The sequence below is a fragment of the Eretmochelys imbricata genome, chromosome 2 (genome assembly GCF_965152235.1).
Source record: "Eretmochelys imbricata isolate rEreImb1 chromosome 2, rEreImb1.hap1, whole genome shotgun sequence".
Taxonomy (NCBI): Eukaryota; Metazoa; Chordata; order Testudines; family Cheloniidae; genus Eretmochelys; species Eretmochelys imbricata.
Window position 1 is genome coordinate 114,274,786 of NC_135573.1, and position 16,741 is coordinate 114,291,526.

The following is a 16,741-nucleotide window of genomic DNA, read 5'->3' on the forward strand; positions in this document are numbered from 1 at the left end:
TTCAGGAGGAGTGAAAGGGGGATTTGAAGAGGCTGTCAGTAGTGAAGAAAGGGAAAGTCTGTTACAAAAATTTTGCCATAAAAGGAAAAGTCAGGACATGCTTCAGTCTCATTCACAATTGTGCTGCTTATTATAAGAAACTCCAGGAACTATAGAACTTGCTGTAGGTGCATGCAAGAAGTCAATCTTAAGTATTGAGGCATCCCATGAAAGACAAAAGTCTCTGCAATTTGTGACCCCAACAAATTAGTCTAATACCTTTAAACCAATTGAGCCAGAAGTAATAATGAAAAGAACAAGTAACATACTTCATTCTGATTGCCATATGCCCACTTTACACCAAAAGGTTTGGTCAAAAACAAAATCCCCCCCAGAAAAACCTGCCAATGCCAGATCTTCACAAGGTGCAGGCACCTACCCCAACCAAGAAAAAGTATAAAAGGTTAGAACAAAACTCCACATCTAAATCATCCATTGTAGAAGCTGCCCAAACATGGAAGGAACCAGTTCCATTGAAAAAAGAGGAAAAGAAAACCCCACAATGTAACTTAAAGGAGGAAAGAGAATCAGCTTCTAAATTGGAACCTTCAGGATTAAGTAGTCATGTCTCCCCAATAGCAGTGGTAACAAATGTAGAAACACTAAATGCCATTGCAAAGATGGTAGGGCCAATGAAAGAAGGAGAATCAGTTACTGCACATTTAGAAACAGTCGTAAAATGATTTCAGTTAAATAAAAAGGACTCGGTTAGGATTTTACCGTGAACTGTCGACAGGGCTTTATGGAGTACATTGCCACCAGAATTTTGAGACGGGGAAAGATCATGTAAGGACACTGTACATCTATTAGAATGAAATATGCACCTAGCACAGTCAGGGGTCATCCTGGCAGCTAATATGAGACAATGGGAGGGAGAATCCCCAGATGAGTTTCATAACAGATTATGTGCATCTTAGAAATCTAATGAAATGCCTGGAAAAGAAAGAGACCCCCAATATATTAATTTACTAGTTAACAATTCTTTACCAGCAGTCCGAAGGAAGGTTATGATTAAAGCTAAGATTTTGTCACGGTGATTTTTAGTAAAAGTCATGGACAAGCAATAAACAAAAATTCACGGAAGCCCGGGACCTGGCCGTGACTTTTACTAAAAATAATTGTGACAAAATGGGGAGTGGAGAGTCCAGCACCCACACTGCTGCCACTCACAGCGGCTGGGAGCTGCAGTTTCCCCCCACTGCCCGCGACAGCTGGGAGCTGTGCAGAGGCTCGCAGCTCTGGGGCTGGTGACTGGGAGCTCCAGGGCCGGCAGCAAAGAGCCGCAGCACACCCATGCTGCCCGCCACTGCTGAAAGCTGCGGAGATCCCTGCCGCAGTTCAGAGCTCCGGGGCTGGGAGCTGTGGGGGACTGCTGCCACCTATGACAGCTGAGAGCTTTGGGACCCCAGCTGGCTGACAGCTCCAGCCATAGCCACAGAGCTGAATCAGAAAATGTCACGGAGGTCTGTGGAAGTCACAGATTCCATGACCTCCATGACATAATTGTGGCCTTAGTTATGATGCAGGTACACCCCAGAAGTACCCTTCCAGAAGTTCTGGACTTTTTGCCTGACGCTTATAGTTACAAGAAACCCAACAGAAAAGGTCCAAGAAAACTCATCATCCCGTAACAACTGTTCAAGGAGGTGCAGGTAAACCAATAGTTAAAGTAAAAGGCCTGCAGAGTATAGCACAAGGCCAACAAGCTAACTCAAGAGGGTTGGGTAATAATAGAAATTGATCAGATCCAAGGGGAGTCATACAATAACGTCCCCAAATCCAAAATCCACAATACAGTAAAAGCTTTGTTATCCGGCATGTTGGTGGAATAGGGGGGTGCCAGCTAATCAAAAATTCCGGTTAACTAAGAGTTATACTTACCAATGGAACACCAATTTTCAAAGAGTTAAAATACAGTAAAATGAATAAAGTATAAAATAGTATACAGGTACTCACCAGTCCAGTAGCAGTACTGCACTGCAGAGTGGTTGGTTTCTTGGAGCACGTAGGTGTATACCGGTAAAATTTTCTCTACAGTAGGTTATTTTATGACACTACATATCACTATGGGCAGCGCATGGCATACAGCCAAGATCACTAAAAATACACTTAACACTAAAACTATACTGAACATAATTTAATCTTTCTTTGATGATTCAGAAGACACTTCAGGTTCTTGCAGTGCCTCAGGGTCATCATTATCAACATCAATTATCATTGTAGATGTAGAAGGTGAAGGGGATTGGGCTGAATTTGTAATAACCCTATGACACAGCCTGGAAGCTGCTTTTTTTTAATAAATTCCTGATATCAGCTTGCTTACTTGTCTTCTGCCTTGAGTGTAGAAAGTGCAATTGCATAACCTCCTGGGCAGTATACTAGTCCCTGTTAATAGATTGAAGATTTGTATTGGGAGATATCAGAAATGACAGTTGTGACGCATGGATAGAAAGGGTTAAACATCCTGCAAAATAAATAACCCTCAAAAGACACATGGGGAGATAATGTTTGTGTTTTTGTGTATTTACATATGTATGAGTAGGGTGGACAATGTAATCAACAGTCCCTGTCTATGCTGTATTCTGATAATACAGAGGTCAAAAGAACATCCTATCATTTAAATGATTTGTAAACATAGGATATCTGAGTATTCATCTCTCTTTGAAATGTACTGTGAATGGTAGAGGAACAAGCAAATGGCCTTATGTTAATTTGTATAGCTAAGTACTGGTGATGGACCTCCTTCAAAGTCATCCTAATTACCTTTCATCCCCCGAGGAAATCCCAACTTGTCAAAAGGACATGAAATTGTACAAACGATCCTGGGGTCCTGATTCTGTTATCTTGGATCAGCTTAGACTTTATCAGGGGAAGTTTGAGTCACAAGACAGAGGTCCCAGTTATGCTGGTACACCCTGAATATGAGATTTGGACATTGGACTATGAACTGAATTCTAAAGGAACTCTTTGCAGCTACAAAGCTCACCATCTCTGCTATGACTCTGAGACTCAATGAATTGAACTCATGTCTGTATGTATATTGATCTTTTAACCATACTCTCTCTTTTGTTTGTTAAGAAATTTTAGTTTAGTTAATAAGAATTGGATGTAGTGTGTATTTGGGTAAGATCTGAAACGTTCATTAACCTGGGAGGTAATGTGTCTGATCCTTTGGGATTGGTAGAACCTGTTCTTTTATGTGATTAAATTTTCATCATATTTGACATGGGTACCTGGATGGAGGCCTGAGGCTGGATCACTTTAAGGGAACTGAGTAGCAGCCGTGTTAGTCTGTATTCGCAAAAAGAAAAGAGTACTTGTGGCACCTTAGAGAATAAGCTCAAATAAATTTGTTAGTCTCTAAGGTGCCACAAGTACTCCTTTTCTTTTTAAGGGAACTGTGTTGTTTGGACTTCTGAGTAACCAGTAAGGTAATAAAGAAGCTGTTCTATTCTGGCTTGGTGAATCTAAGTATTGGAATATCCACCAGCTTTATGGGGATTGTCTGCACCATTCTTTGCAGTTCACGCTAACTGAGTGACCACAGCAGACTCCCCACTAGGACCCCGGTCACACCAGAGCCTTCTGGTTGATAAAGTGCTGGATAACACAGCTTTTATTGTATAACTATCAGAGAAACATGAATGAAAGAGCACGGTCGCGCTCTTCACCGTCTTCACCAACTACGGTCAGGAGACAATTCGTATCTGACCCTAATTGTTACTGTCCCCATCAAAGAAAGCCAACCTATCAACCCTCTAGTTCTACAATGGACACGATTATCAAAGAACTTTGCCAGATAGGGGCAACACTAGACTCTCACAAGTGTGAAATGCAAAAAAATGCAGCAGCAAATGTATGATATTGAATTGCTAACCCACCCCACCTCAACCCATTGCAGTAGCTACTGGAACGTTAACCCAGATTTCAACTCCACTTATAGAGTATGAAAGCCAGAAAGGAGGTTGGGCGGAATGAGGACCCATAATGACAGATAGCATGAAGCTAACAGGCCCTGTGCAGTTTTTTCCCTCCAAAGGAAAACATTGCAAAGGGAAGAGCACATGTGCAGCCATTAGTGACTAAACGTATGCTCTTGCTAAACACAAGCATGAGTGTGAAGGATGGCAGTGACTATTGTAATCGTAGGATGAAATTTTCCTCCACAGTTTTTTTTTTTTTTTTTTTTAGATATTACCTTGTCTGAAGGAGGTCGAACACCAGCCCAACAGAAGGCAAATGCAATCTGAAAATGTCCATGCCCACTGACATAACTTCTTTATGATCTTTTCTAGGGTTGGCGGGATATCATCAAGACTTCATCCCTAACTTTGCTTCCAATGCAGGTCCTCTGTATAACTTCTGAAAAAAGGGATTGCTTGGGCCTGGACAGACCAGCATGTGAATGCATTTGTAAAATGGAAGCAAGCAGCAATGCAAGCATCTGTCCAGATCCCAGAAAACCATATCACTTAGAGGTCTCTCTGAGTGCAACTGCACTTGTAACAGAAGAGGCCTAAAGAGAGGCATGGAAAATTCGGCCAGTAGCCAATGTCTCCAGAAGAATGAGCCCAGTGGAACTTAAATATTCCACTTGTGAAAAATATTTATTGGCCACCAGCTGGACTACCAAGCATTTTGCATTTTTAACTGATTTAAACCCAATAGTCTCCATTCCACACACACCCCTCATCCCTTTCTAATCAAACCAAGGATGGATAAGTGTCTAATGTTCATCTAGCACACTGGACTTTGTTGTTGCAGGGCAAACATATAACAGCAGCCCCGGTATGGAGCCTATCTCGATTGCCGGATGCCCTGTTGTATTTTGGCAACCCTCAGGTGTGCCTCGATGTTGAGTAAGGAAAAACCTTAACCCAGTTTTTCACATTAATACCTCCCAAAATAAAAATCACCAAAGAATATTGCTTTTTATAGATGAGTCCAACTACTGTGATTAGAAGAAAACAATACCTTCTTGCTATTGATCCGTTCTCTAAATGGGTGAAAACATTCCCTCTTAAGGCAAATGCAGCTTTAGCCACAACAAAAATCTTGGTGAAACAAGTCTTCTCTCATTGGAAACTCCCCACTTGGGTAGAGGAACACAGTTTACTGGACAAGTGTTCCAAAGGTGTCTACAGTTGTTGGGAGTGGGATGGTAGAATGAACAAATTTCACCTTCAAACTAATGCTGCGGAAACTGGCAAATGCCAATTGGATTCCACCCATTTTAATGACACTCAGGGCAACTCCACACCTTTTGAGGTGATGACTGGGCAAGCCATGTGAATGCCAGAACATCCTTTGTGGCATACCAATGGCACACAGCTAGAGGAAGTCAAACTGGAAAGCTATCTGCAAGCATTACAAAAACATTTGAATCAGATTCCTTTGCAGGTAGCTGTTAAATTGGGAAAATCTAAATGGAAGGCAAAAAGCTTATTCTGATAAAGGCCAAAAAAAGAATGCTTGGGAAAATCGGAGATCAGGTTATGCTCCTATCATATGCTGTACCAGAACACAATTTATCTAACCAATGAACCGGGCCACACTATATTATGAATAGACTCAGGTTCCTCTGTATACAGAATCAGAATAACACACACACACACATACAAAAGAACAGGTAGATAAATTCTGTCATGCTATCACTTTAAAGTTGTACTGGAAAAGAAATATTTCTCCATAGGCAGCGGAACTAGTGATGTTGACTACAAAAGAGGAAGTAGAGGACCAGAGAGAGCCAGCCCAATAGAGGGGGAAAAGAAAAAAAAGTGCACGTCTTAACAGCATTTATGCTGTATTATTGCCTTAATACTGCACTTCAAAGCAAACAACAGACTGTTCCAGTACAACAAGAAACAAGAATAGTCAAAGCAAATCAGAATGTTATGTTGGGACTAGACTCAGACTTGCCTATTGCTCAGGATGCAATTATAACAGTGATCTGGGCACAAGAATGAATAAAACAAGATCAAGGATTAAAAGGGATCAAATTATTTTTAAATTAAATTTTCTCCAAATTGAATGGTCAACCAGCATAAGCACAATTTATAACTAAGATCTGGGATAAAACATTGTTTACTGCATGGACTAACAGTACAACTTGGACAATACATAAGGGAAAGAGTCATATTTCAGGTCTGTATAGATTGGGATAGGGTTAGCATTGAAGGATAAGTGAAAAATTTTCCACTGGAGGTCCAGAAACTTAAAGGAAGGTATGTGCATTATTTTCCAAAGAAATTTAGTCAGTCAAATACTTCTTCCAATGACCCATAACAAATTTTATCAAAAGGTTAAAAGTAATAGGTAAGAAACTTGTTCTTAAATATGACATAAAAGAAAATGAACAAATGCCTTTTGTGGATTGAAAAGAATCTCTCCCTTTCCTACCTGAAAGGGGGTTCCAAAGAGGATGGCTCTAGACTGTTCTCAGTGGTAGCAGATGACAGAACAAGGAGTAATGGTCTCAAGTTGCAGTGGGGGAGATTTAGGTTGGATATTAGGAAAAACTTTTTCACTAGGAGGGTGGTGAAACACTGTAATGCATTACCTAGGGAGGTGGTGGAATCTCCTTCCTTAGAAGTTTTTACGGTCAGTCTTGACAAAGCCCTGGCTGGGATGATTTAATTGGGGATCGGTCCTGCTTTGAGCAGGGGGTTGGACTAGATGACCTCCTGAGGTCCCTTCCAACCCTGATATTCTATGATTCTATGATATTCTATGATTCTTAATTAAGGAATCCGCGGTGGGGGGTGGGGGTGAGGGGGAAGGAATGTAAAACATATATTACAAGTGAAGGTAAATCTTTACCAGGAAGTGATGGAATCCCATATGATTATGGAAAAACAAAAACAAATGTCAAAGCTCAGTAAAAAATGGAGCGTTGACCATGCAGAACCTAAATAATGAAAATTAAGGAGAATATGAAGTTTGTATCCAAATTAAGTCTTCGGGTATTGTAAAAGTTAACATATTTTCAAGTAAAGGTCAGGCAACAATAGTTGGAAAGGCCTATGATTCACAACATTTAGTGAAATATCCAGTTCTACAAGAAGGCCCTGTTAATGGTCTCACTGCTACATCTACACCAGTGGTATGAATAAATCAATCAATCAAGTACAATGTATGCATATCCCTGTTGTGTTAAATCAGTGTAACTGGTAAATGAGTACATTTAGTTATTGTAAAGATGCTAAGGTTGAATCTTTCTTTTCAGTACTCCTCATAAATAAGGTTATTGCTTATCAACAACGAGTACAGGATATTACGTTGAGGTATCAAGATACAAACCAGCATTTATGTTTCCAGAAAAAAACAAGGAATTAATCCTTTTGGAGTTTTGAATAGTATCTATCACAGGTTTATTTAGTACAAGAATGTCAATTTGGAATAAGGTTGATGTTGAAAGAATCAAAAGGGGAAAAGTGACAAGCAAAAGGCAATTTCTAACAGGTCCCAGAAGGTCAGGAAGACAGAGAACAAAATTCCAGGTTACCGACTGCAGTAACAAAATAATGAATTCTGAAGTAAAAATACTGAATTTTGTGGTATCTTAGAAAAATGCCTAATTCCATGGCCACACAGTCACAAAGCCATGGGGCCCTGAGCACAGTGACTGGGGCAGCTCACATCTCTCAGAGTCATCATTTCAAGCTTTTTACAGACTCAAACAAGCATCCGCTCTGTTCACATTTTCAAGGTTATCTTCGAAACCATATGGGCTTGAAGCGTAACTTTAATAAAGTGAAAGCTGAGATTTTGGAGCACGGTTCTGCAGCAAAGGGTGAATTCTCCAAATTCTGCAGGTATGGAACTGTACAATCCATGGGACACTGTATGTATCACACAGAGAAGTGTGCAGGGAGCCAATTAATTAGGAGCTCATTAGGGCAGGGATATAAAAAGGAGGCTGTGGAAACCTGGAGGTGAGGCTTGTGTGGAAGAGGAACAACTTACATTGGCCAGCCCAGCCACATGCACAAGAAGAAACTGGGGAAATGAAGAGCTATTTAGCTTTAAAAAAGGACAGTTTAACTTTTCCCAGCCTGAAACAAGCCATCCTTTGTTTGCCATTTTGCTCTTTTCTCTGCACCAGCCTCAAGACCGCCCTTTCCTGTCTCCCTGCACACTGAGCCAGGGTGCAGAAAATGCTCTGTGCAGAGTGTGTGTATGGGATTAAAGTGTTTCTTTATTTTTTCCACTTGTCTTTCTCCTCTTAGCTGTTACTTGCAGCTGTGACCCAGCTGACACTCAGAGAGTCCCGTTTTCGTGTGTATACTGAGCAATGTTTAAAATTAGGTTATCTATAGACTATTTGAAAATGTTTCAAAATATACATCAAACTTTTGATTCTGTCAGACTGTGCTCCTATGGGCGCTGGCCTGAACCAGAGGTTAAGGGCATGGATAGGAGGGGAGGAGACTGTGGGGAGAAGGAGGAGGGGAAGGGGCAGGAGTTCAAGAGAGGACATGGAGAGTGGGCCAGTGATTGGGTTCTCTTCCCTGATTTGATGAGCATACATTTTAAAGCCAGTTTTCCGGTGCAAATGTGCACAATTACACATTTTAAATTCACTTTTCAATAACTCTGTGCAATTGTTGCTTCATTTCATGGTTTCAATGACTATACTGGCCAGTGAAATTTTTCAGCAGAAACTCCATGGAAAGCAAATGCCAGACAGGTGCATTTGAATGGATATTTGCAGAAACTTGTTTGAAGTATTCACCCAATTCTACAGTGCAACAGTAAACCACAGGTGTTACTTCAAAAGTGATGTGAGTTTGTACCTGCAGGAAGAAAATAATCCCTAGTAGAAACAAATTTTAGAATATGCCCACAGAAATACTTTTCGCACTTAATTACCTCTTGTAAATGTGGAATGCGTAGTATTAAGTAAACATGCTTCCATTTGATTGCATTATGCCTTCAGTAATGCAATGCAAATTATCCTGATAAATAGAAAGCTGTTGAAAAACTGAGTCATTGGATACAAATTCTATAAAATACCACCCGCTATATAAAAGAAATGGGTATTTGTAAACTCAGAATGTCTGAAGCTCTTGTAATTCAAAATATTTACCAACAGATGGCAGTGTTGGTTAATTAATCACAATATTTTCTTCTGTAATAGCAACAAAAAGGTTTTTGAGATCAAGAAAAACATAATTCAAAAGTAATTTATACTGACTGCATTTCTAAAGGAATTCAACATAGGTGAACTAATCATAAGTGTGGAAATTGTTGTAATTTTTCTAACTGTACAGGCATTCCACTGAGATTTTTACAGTATATCAATGTTTGTTTAAACTTTGTTGACACTGAAAATACAGGACATCTGAATTCTGTAAATAACATATGCAGTAATATCTCAGAGTTCCCCTCTGTTTTAGGGAACGAAATATTGAGACACAAATTTTGTTCTGGGACACTTGGCATAAAAGTGGTTAAATAGAGAAGTGTCAAAGATGCAGTAAAGCATTTGACACTTTTTTGTGAAATTGACGGATTTTATACTTAAATTGTACTTGTGACTTTGTAAGCATGGCATTGTGGGGTTCCAGGACGTCTCTGCAAGCCCATTTGAAAGTACATAGTAAAACCTTGACATGATGTGCTTACGCTGGTGCATCAAAGAGAAGTACTGAAATGAGTCATTTGTGAATCATGGGTTATTATCTGTTAGCGCATCTGGACTCCCACAGAGATCAAACTGCCTTTTACAATTTGTTAATACGTTGTGACTCAATTTGTTTGGCAAGAGCTCCATTTCAATAATCTGTAAGTAGTCATCCATTAAAGAGAGGTAATATTTCCCATTAAATTCAGGCAGGTCTGCACCAGTTTTGGGCCAAGAATAGACCAGGAATCTCCGGTGGCTCTGATGATTCTTTTACATTGTGTTTCCTATATTTATTACAATTTCACACTTGGAAACACTGATGCCCAGCTGGAATAGCATCTCAAGCCATGTTCTCACACTGATGCCCAGCTGGATGGCATCTCAAGCCATGTTCTCACACTTCTCAATGCCCAGGCAGGCACAGTGGAAACCATTCTCCTGCAGGAGGCATGAGCTCAGGCTTGCTTCTGCACGTACGGGTGGAGTGGAACATGGAACCCTGAGGATGATGAGAAGAACAAGGCTCTGTGCACCACCTATGTTGGACTAAAGACCGGCATTGTGGGGACTTTGACCCTTGTGTACTTACGCACAAAGCTAGTTGTCGTAATAGTCTAATACTCCATGCCAGTGACTTTGACTTCTTACATAATACATTCTTTTAGCTCTAAAATTTAGATTAGAATGTATTGTATTCAGATTGGGCCTTGTCAAACGCTCAATCATGATATTAATAATGCTGCCCTTAATTGGTACCCACACATTATACAATTTCCTTTCAATCAGCAGCGCAGCCTCCCTATACCATAATTCAGGATGTGAGACCATTCAAATCTGAAGCAAATTTATCTTAAAATATAGGTGGCCTATTTCTGCCAGCAAACTTTAATGATTGCTTTAGATTATTCCCCTGAATCAGCAGTACGTTGTGTAAAAATGGTGGTACCAGCTGCATGTTTACACATCCACTTGGAGCTTAAGTGTGCTTACGAATTTTGTTGTGCGCTGTAGAAAATAGAACAGATCCATTATTTAGATAACATGTTAAGTCACACGTGATGAGTACAAACCTGTTTTTACCTGAAACTTTTCAATATCAGAAACCAATCTGTCTTGATTATGTGGCTGGGTTTTGAACCTAGCTGTGCCTGTTAAACACCATTTATGAAACGAATATTTTCCTTCTTTTGGGGAGAACAAATTTCTTCTCTGAGAAAAGACTGCAAAAGGAAGGCACAAATAAAAGGTAAGGTAGTATACTTCACCGCTCAAGGTTAATGTAGTCATCACTTAGTGTATGTTGCCTGAATGAAATGTCTGGGATCATCCTGGCCAGAAATTGGGTTCCAAGTCTCTGGGTAGACTTTTCTTTCAGGGACAGTTTATATGTGTGTGAGGGACCGGGGGGAGGGGGACGGACACAAAGGGTAACCACTAAGGAGCTCAACTTATTTAATGTATCTACGTGAAGGTTAAGAGGTGACTTATTCATGATCTATAAGTAAATAGATATCCAAGGGGAAGTGATATTATAGATAAAAAATATAGCACAGTCCAATGGCTGGAAGTTAAAGTTAGACAAATTCAAATGGAAAAATGTGCAGTTTTTTAATAGTCAGAGCCCATTGCAGCAACTTTATCAAGAGATGTGCTCAATTTCCCCATCCCTTGAAGTCTTTAAATCAGGACTAGGTGTCTTTCTAAAAGATGTGCTCTAGCTCAACCAGAAGTGTCTGAGCTTGATGGAAGAAGTCTTGAGGGAAGTCCTATGGCCTGTGTTATGCAGGAGGTCAGACTAGATGATCACGGTGGTCACCTCTATTAAAATATTTTGTCTAGATTTCTTGTAAATCCTCTGTGGGCCTGCTGTGCTGGGAATCTTTCTATTGACTTCTGTTGGCTTTGGAACTAGTCCTCTGTCTGTTTTTATACTCTTTCATATACTTCTCCCCCAAAGTGTGTGTTTTTTCCAGGATGTTTGTACAATTTGGGAGCACGGGGCAGCCCAAAGTTGAGGTCCAAATTTCTTTAAGCAGCTGAGAAACGTGTATATTTGTGTGTAACATTTTATGAGATGTAACAGGACTATTGTGTCCTGACCATATAACATATATGGTTCAGAATCCTTATCACCCAGATTCCCTCCTTCTATCCAATGTTTCGATGTGCATGTGAGCACACACATATACATATAAACAAAGATGTATATAAGTAGAGATATACAAAAAAGCTGAAGACCTGCTATATGATGGGGCTTAATCAACGAATGATGTGGCCGTTCAGGTTATTTGGCAGATCAAGTTACATGTCTACAATCTCCAGACTATTAGAGGGCTTGCATATTTTTGTATTTTTCCATCTTTTCACTTGGCACGGAAGAATTTTGGTTCTTGGCTCACAGCAGTTACACGAAAGCTACTTTCTGTCTGTTCCTGCCAAAGGAAAGCAATGAAGAAAAGGAGTCAACCGAAAATGTCAATGGCTGAACACCATTCACTGCTCTTTATGAATTGGCTAAGGGAAGCTCATGATCAGTGTGATGTAAATTAACTGGCTCTCTGGAGAGAGAAATCTGCATCACCTTATGGTCAGCACTTGTTAACTGATCTCAGAAACTAAAGGCACTTTTGACATCTTATGGAACATTCTGGCCAGCATTAAGCTCAGCTAGAAAAAAGATTTTCAGGGGTTAATCAGATTGAGAAGAAGCTTATTATGAGGCTTCCACTTTGCTGAAGGGTAGGGTATGTCTTTGTTTTCAAGGGTTAGTGACCAAATTACCCAGGATGAGAGAAGCTGCTGTATGAGAATGAACGAAGTGATGCAGTGATCATTATAGTGGTGGAAAATCAAATCAGCACACCAACCATCAAAGGCATGTATTTTTTTTTTTTTTAAAAAGAAGTCTGTGGTTTGTTTTCAAGAGTTGCAACTGTTTAATGGAGGAGAATGTGTGAATATTACCACAGGTGACACAAAATGGCCAGCTTCAGGTTGTGGAGGGGAAGCTGACTGTGGAGACAAGCAGTAGCCTATCATAGTTTGTGTACTGTATTACCCTAATGACACCGATCACACTGTGTGTGTTTTCAACACATCCAAAACAGGGCTGCATAGATGCAACATGTTTTTAAATAAATATATAGGGTAGAGCACAGCATTGGAACTTGGACTTCGGAGACCCAAGTCTGCAGCTCCCGTTGACTTCAGATGTCGTATTCTGTAACTCAAGGAAGAACTGGGTTCTGTGTTGTTTTTTTTCCTCTGAAGTTTTTCAGCTAACTCACTGTGATCTGAAGCAACTCACTTCACTTCTCTGTACCTCACTTCTCTATAACATGGGTATGAATAATGACGTCTACCTCACTGATAGTACTTGTAGACCCCAGTTAGGGTATTCCCACAATATTGGCAGACATTCCTTTACTCCCGTCCTCCTGATCTGTTTTGGAACATATTGGACCTGATACTACAGACCTGATGCAGACAACAGTCCATTGAAGTACAGGATTGCTAGTCCCAAAATTCATGGCAGACTCCACCCAAAATGAGATTTAAACAAAATAAATTGGGTTCTTTTTATTTGCCTTCTGGTTTTTGACCTTTTAGGACACATGTTTTCAGTTTCAAGTTGTATTCACAATGGTGAAGACTATAATTTTTTTTAAAATCCAAAGCTGAGATTCTCATATTATCACATGACTCCAAGAGCAAGGGATCTAAGAAGGAGAGCAAATATCACAAGACTTGAGACAAAATCACAAGAGTTGACAACACTACTGCCATTAGTCTAGTTAAGGCCAAATAAATGAAGCTAGTGGAAAACTGTATTGAGCTAACTTTGATATAACCATGGGGAATCGGTGCATCCGATGAAGTGAGCTGTAGCTCACGAAAGCTTATGCTCAAATAAATTGGTTAGTCTCTAAGGTGCCACAAGTCCTCCTTTTCTTTTTGTCTCAGTAATCTTTTCCAGATCTTCCTTAGAGTTACAGTGAGTATTTTCAGCAGGTAACGACAATGTTCCTGTTGCCAGGTTGGGGGTGAGTGGGAAAGACCTTGACAAAACTTTCCCTCAGAATTAACCAAACGCAGACACAGGGGGGCGCCAAAGGATCAGGAAAAGGAATTCGGAGTTTACTTTTAGACACAGCTTCTTTCTCGGACGTTTTCTAACACCCTGAATTCAGCCATATAAAATGCACTGTAAACTGAAGTGAGTAATGTTAACTAAGCTGATCATTAGTCTTGGTGCCATTTTTTGTTTCCAAATGGGCTGGGGCTAAGCAATCATTTAAACCTACCTTGTAAATGGAAAATGTGGCTGCCTGGTATTTATAACTCTGTTCCAGAATCAGGGGCCCTGGAACAATTTGTATAGTGCGGCTGCTGAGAACCATTGAACCAAACTGTAAATCCTGTATATGATGGATACCACTTCAAGCCAGGGGGTGCCAGCACCCCTAGTTCCAGCACCTATGACCAGAATTAGTGCCCAGGTGAAGAAAAATGGATGATTATTGTTATATCCATTCCCTGTTTAATAGTAAGAATGATGCATCATTTTGTCTTTTTGATGCAAACATGAGTTTGCCTTTTCCTTTCTTAGAACTTGTGTGTTGCCCCTCCCATTGTTTTCCAGTAATGTCTGTTTTCTCTGCACATCCCATGTATCTATACACTTGTACCAGCACCCTCAGTACTGGACTTAAAACAAACAGAACAACACCAAAATACTCTTTGCTATTAGTAACTGTTAAGAGTTGAGGCTGTAACAATTGCCAGCTAACCTTTGCAGCTGAAGAGCTGACTTTGGAAAGGAGCCAAGGGTTGGTTACCTATTGTAATTCCTTGGAAGTCCTTGACCTTTTTTTTCCACAGGTGGTGAGTGACTGTCACCCCCTGAAGCTAATGGGATTGAGTGTCCTGGTGCTGCTTTACACAGAGCCATAGTCAGTCGGTGTGTACTCTGTTAAAGTAGTCTGCAGGGCAGGGAGGGATAGCTCAGTGGTTTGAGCATTGGCCTGCTAAACCCAGGGTTGTGAGTTCAATCCTTGAGGAGGCCATTTGGGATCTGGGGCAAAAATTAGGGATTGGTCCTGCTTTGAGCAGGGGGTTGGACTAGATGACCTCCTGAGGACCCTTCCAACCCTGATGTTCTATGATTCTATAAAACCTAGTTTATGCTTAATTGATACAAGATCCTGAAAATGCTCAGGGTCAGTGTAATGCAGGCTTATCCCAATCATAGCGACCGCTGTCCCCCTTCTTCCTGCTATAGAGGGAAGAAGCTGGCAGAAGAACAACTACATCATCTTTGCAACCTTCGCAGATCACCCTTACAGTGTGCTGATCCTCCCTGAGTGTTAGGACAAGATTATGCCTGGAGAGCAGCACAAAGGGGCCACACTGCCCCCGGAGGATCTAGCCCAATACAGGGCCTGTTCTTGTCTCAGAGAGATTTCACATTGGCGTAGTTCAATCAGGCTCTGGTTGACTTAAACATGCTAGTGCAAAATGACATGTAAACAAAAGTTAGTCAAACAAACGAGTCTCACAAGATCGACCACCAGCCGGAAAAGCATCCTGTTCGATGTTGCATCCTGTTCCATGTTCTTATTTTTCTCAAAGCAAATGCAGCGTTCCCATCCCATACTCTACACACACACACACACACCAGTAACAAGTCACTTAGCTGTATAGGATTGCTTTTCGTACCATTAAATGCCATAGGATGCATGTGTGTGTTAGGATATTGGTTAAACATAACGTTAAAGGCTAAATGAATTGCAGCTGCATGCAAGCTGTTCTAGATTAAGCCTGGTAAATTTCTTGTTAAAAACATCTCTTACATTTTTGTGTGGATTAATATTGTCCTGGACAACAGAGCCTCCAACAGTCATTTTCCAGTAATACGGCTTTTTCTAATTATTTTACACTTATAAAAATAGATGCCTTGCAGACAACATTTCTAACGTTAGCATAGATATATAAACATATCTTTTATTTAAGCTTTGCTCTGGGAAATATCAGGTGATGTTTTTTAAATATGTATCTGAGTCATGACAGTGTTTTATTAAATGCATTAAAGATGGAACTCCTTTAACTCACTCTGTTCTGACCGGGTAGTTACAGTACCAACTTAAATGCAGACTTAGGTGCCTAAATGAAAGGGATCTGTTTTTCAGAGGTTCTGAGCACCTGCAGCTCCCTTTGACTTCTTGCAGTGGAATGCATGATCAGATCAGGTTGGAGGAAGGGAGTGTGGTCTAGTGGTTAACTCAGGGAAGGAGAATGCCTGGTTTACATGTCTTGCTCTGCCATCAGCCAGCTGAATGACCTGAGGCAGATCCCTTAGCTCCTATTTACCCCAGTTTACCCATATGTAAATTAGATATACTAATAATAACCCACCTCTTTAGGAGCTGAGAGAAAGGCTGGTCTTGCTCCCACTGAAGTCACTGGGAATTTTGGAATCCACCTGAGCAGAATCAGAGTAGTGAAATCAATGGGAGTTTTGCCTAAAGAAGAGGGATGAGATCAGTCTCTTGTAGCATGATTTACTGACATATTTTAAGAGCAAGTATATTATATCTAGATTTAATATGTCACATTTAGGATTCTTACCCTCATATCTGCTCCCTTGTCTTTGAATTAGATCTTCCAACTTTACCCGGGGGGGGGAGGAAGTTGATCCTGTTTGCATGGCAGGCCCAATAGAACCACTGGATTCTACTCCATCATGTGCATTATCAGCAAAAATGTCACTTTATTCCAACTGCAAACTCTTCATTTTGAGGATGAAGACTGAGGCAGATAAAACACATTTTGATTTTCGGGTCCTAGGTTGAGTCGGCAGTTATTTCTGAAATTATTTCCTGAGGTAAGCAAATATAACAAGTAATGAGAAAACGCTCTTGGGGCCTGCTTTTAGGGAGTTGCAGCTGATGGAATGTGGAGTAACTAGCAATTTTTGATATAATGCAACTTCTATCCTGAGTATTTAGTGCCTTTTGAATCATGTGATTACACATGCAAGTGTAGAGAATCAAAAGTATACATGCTGCATTTGCA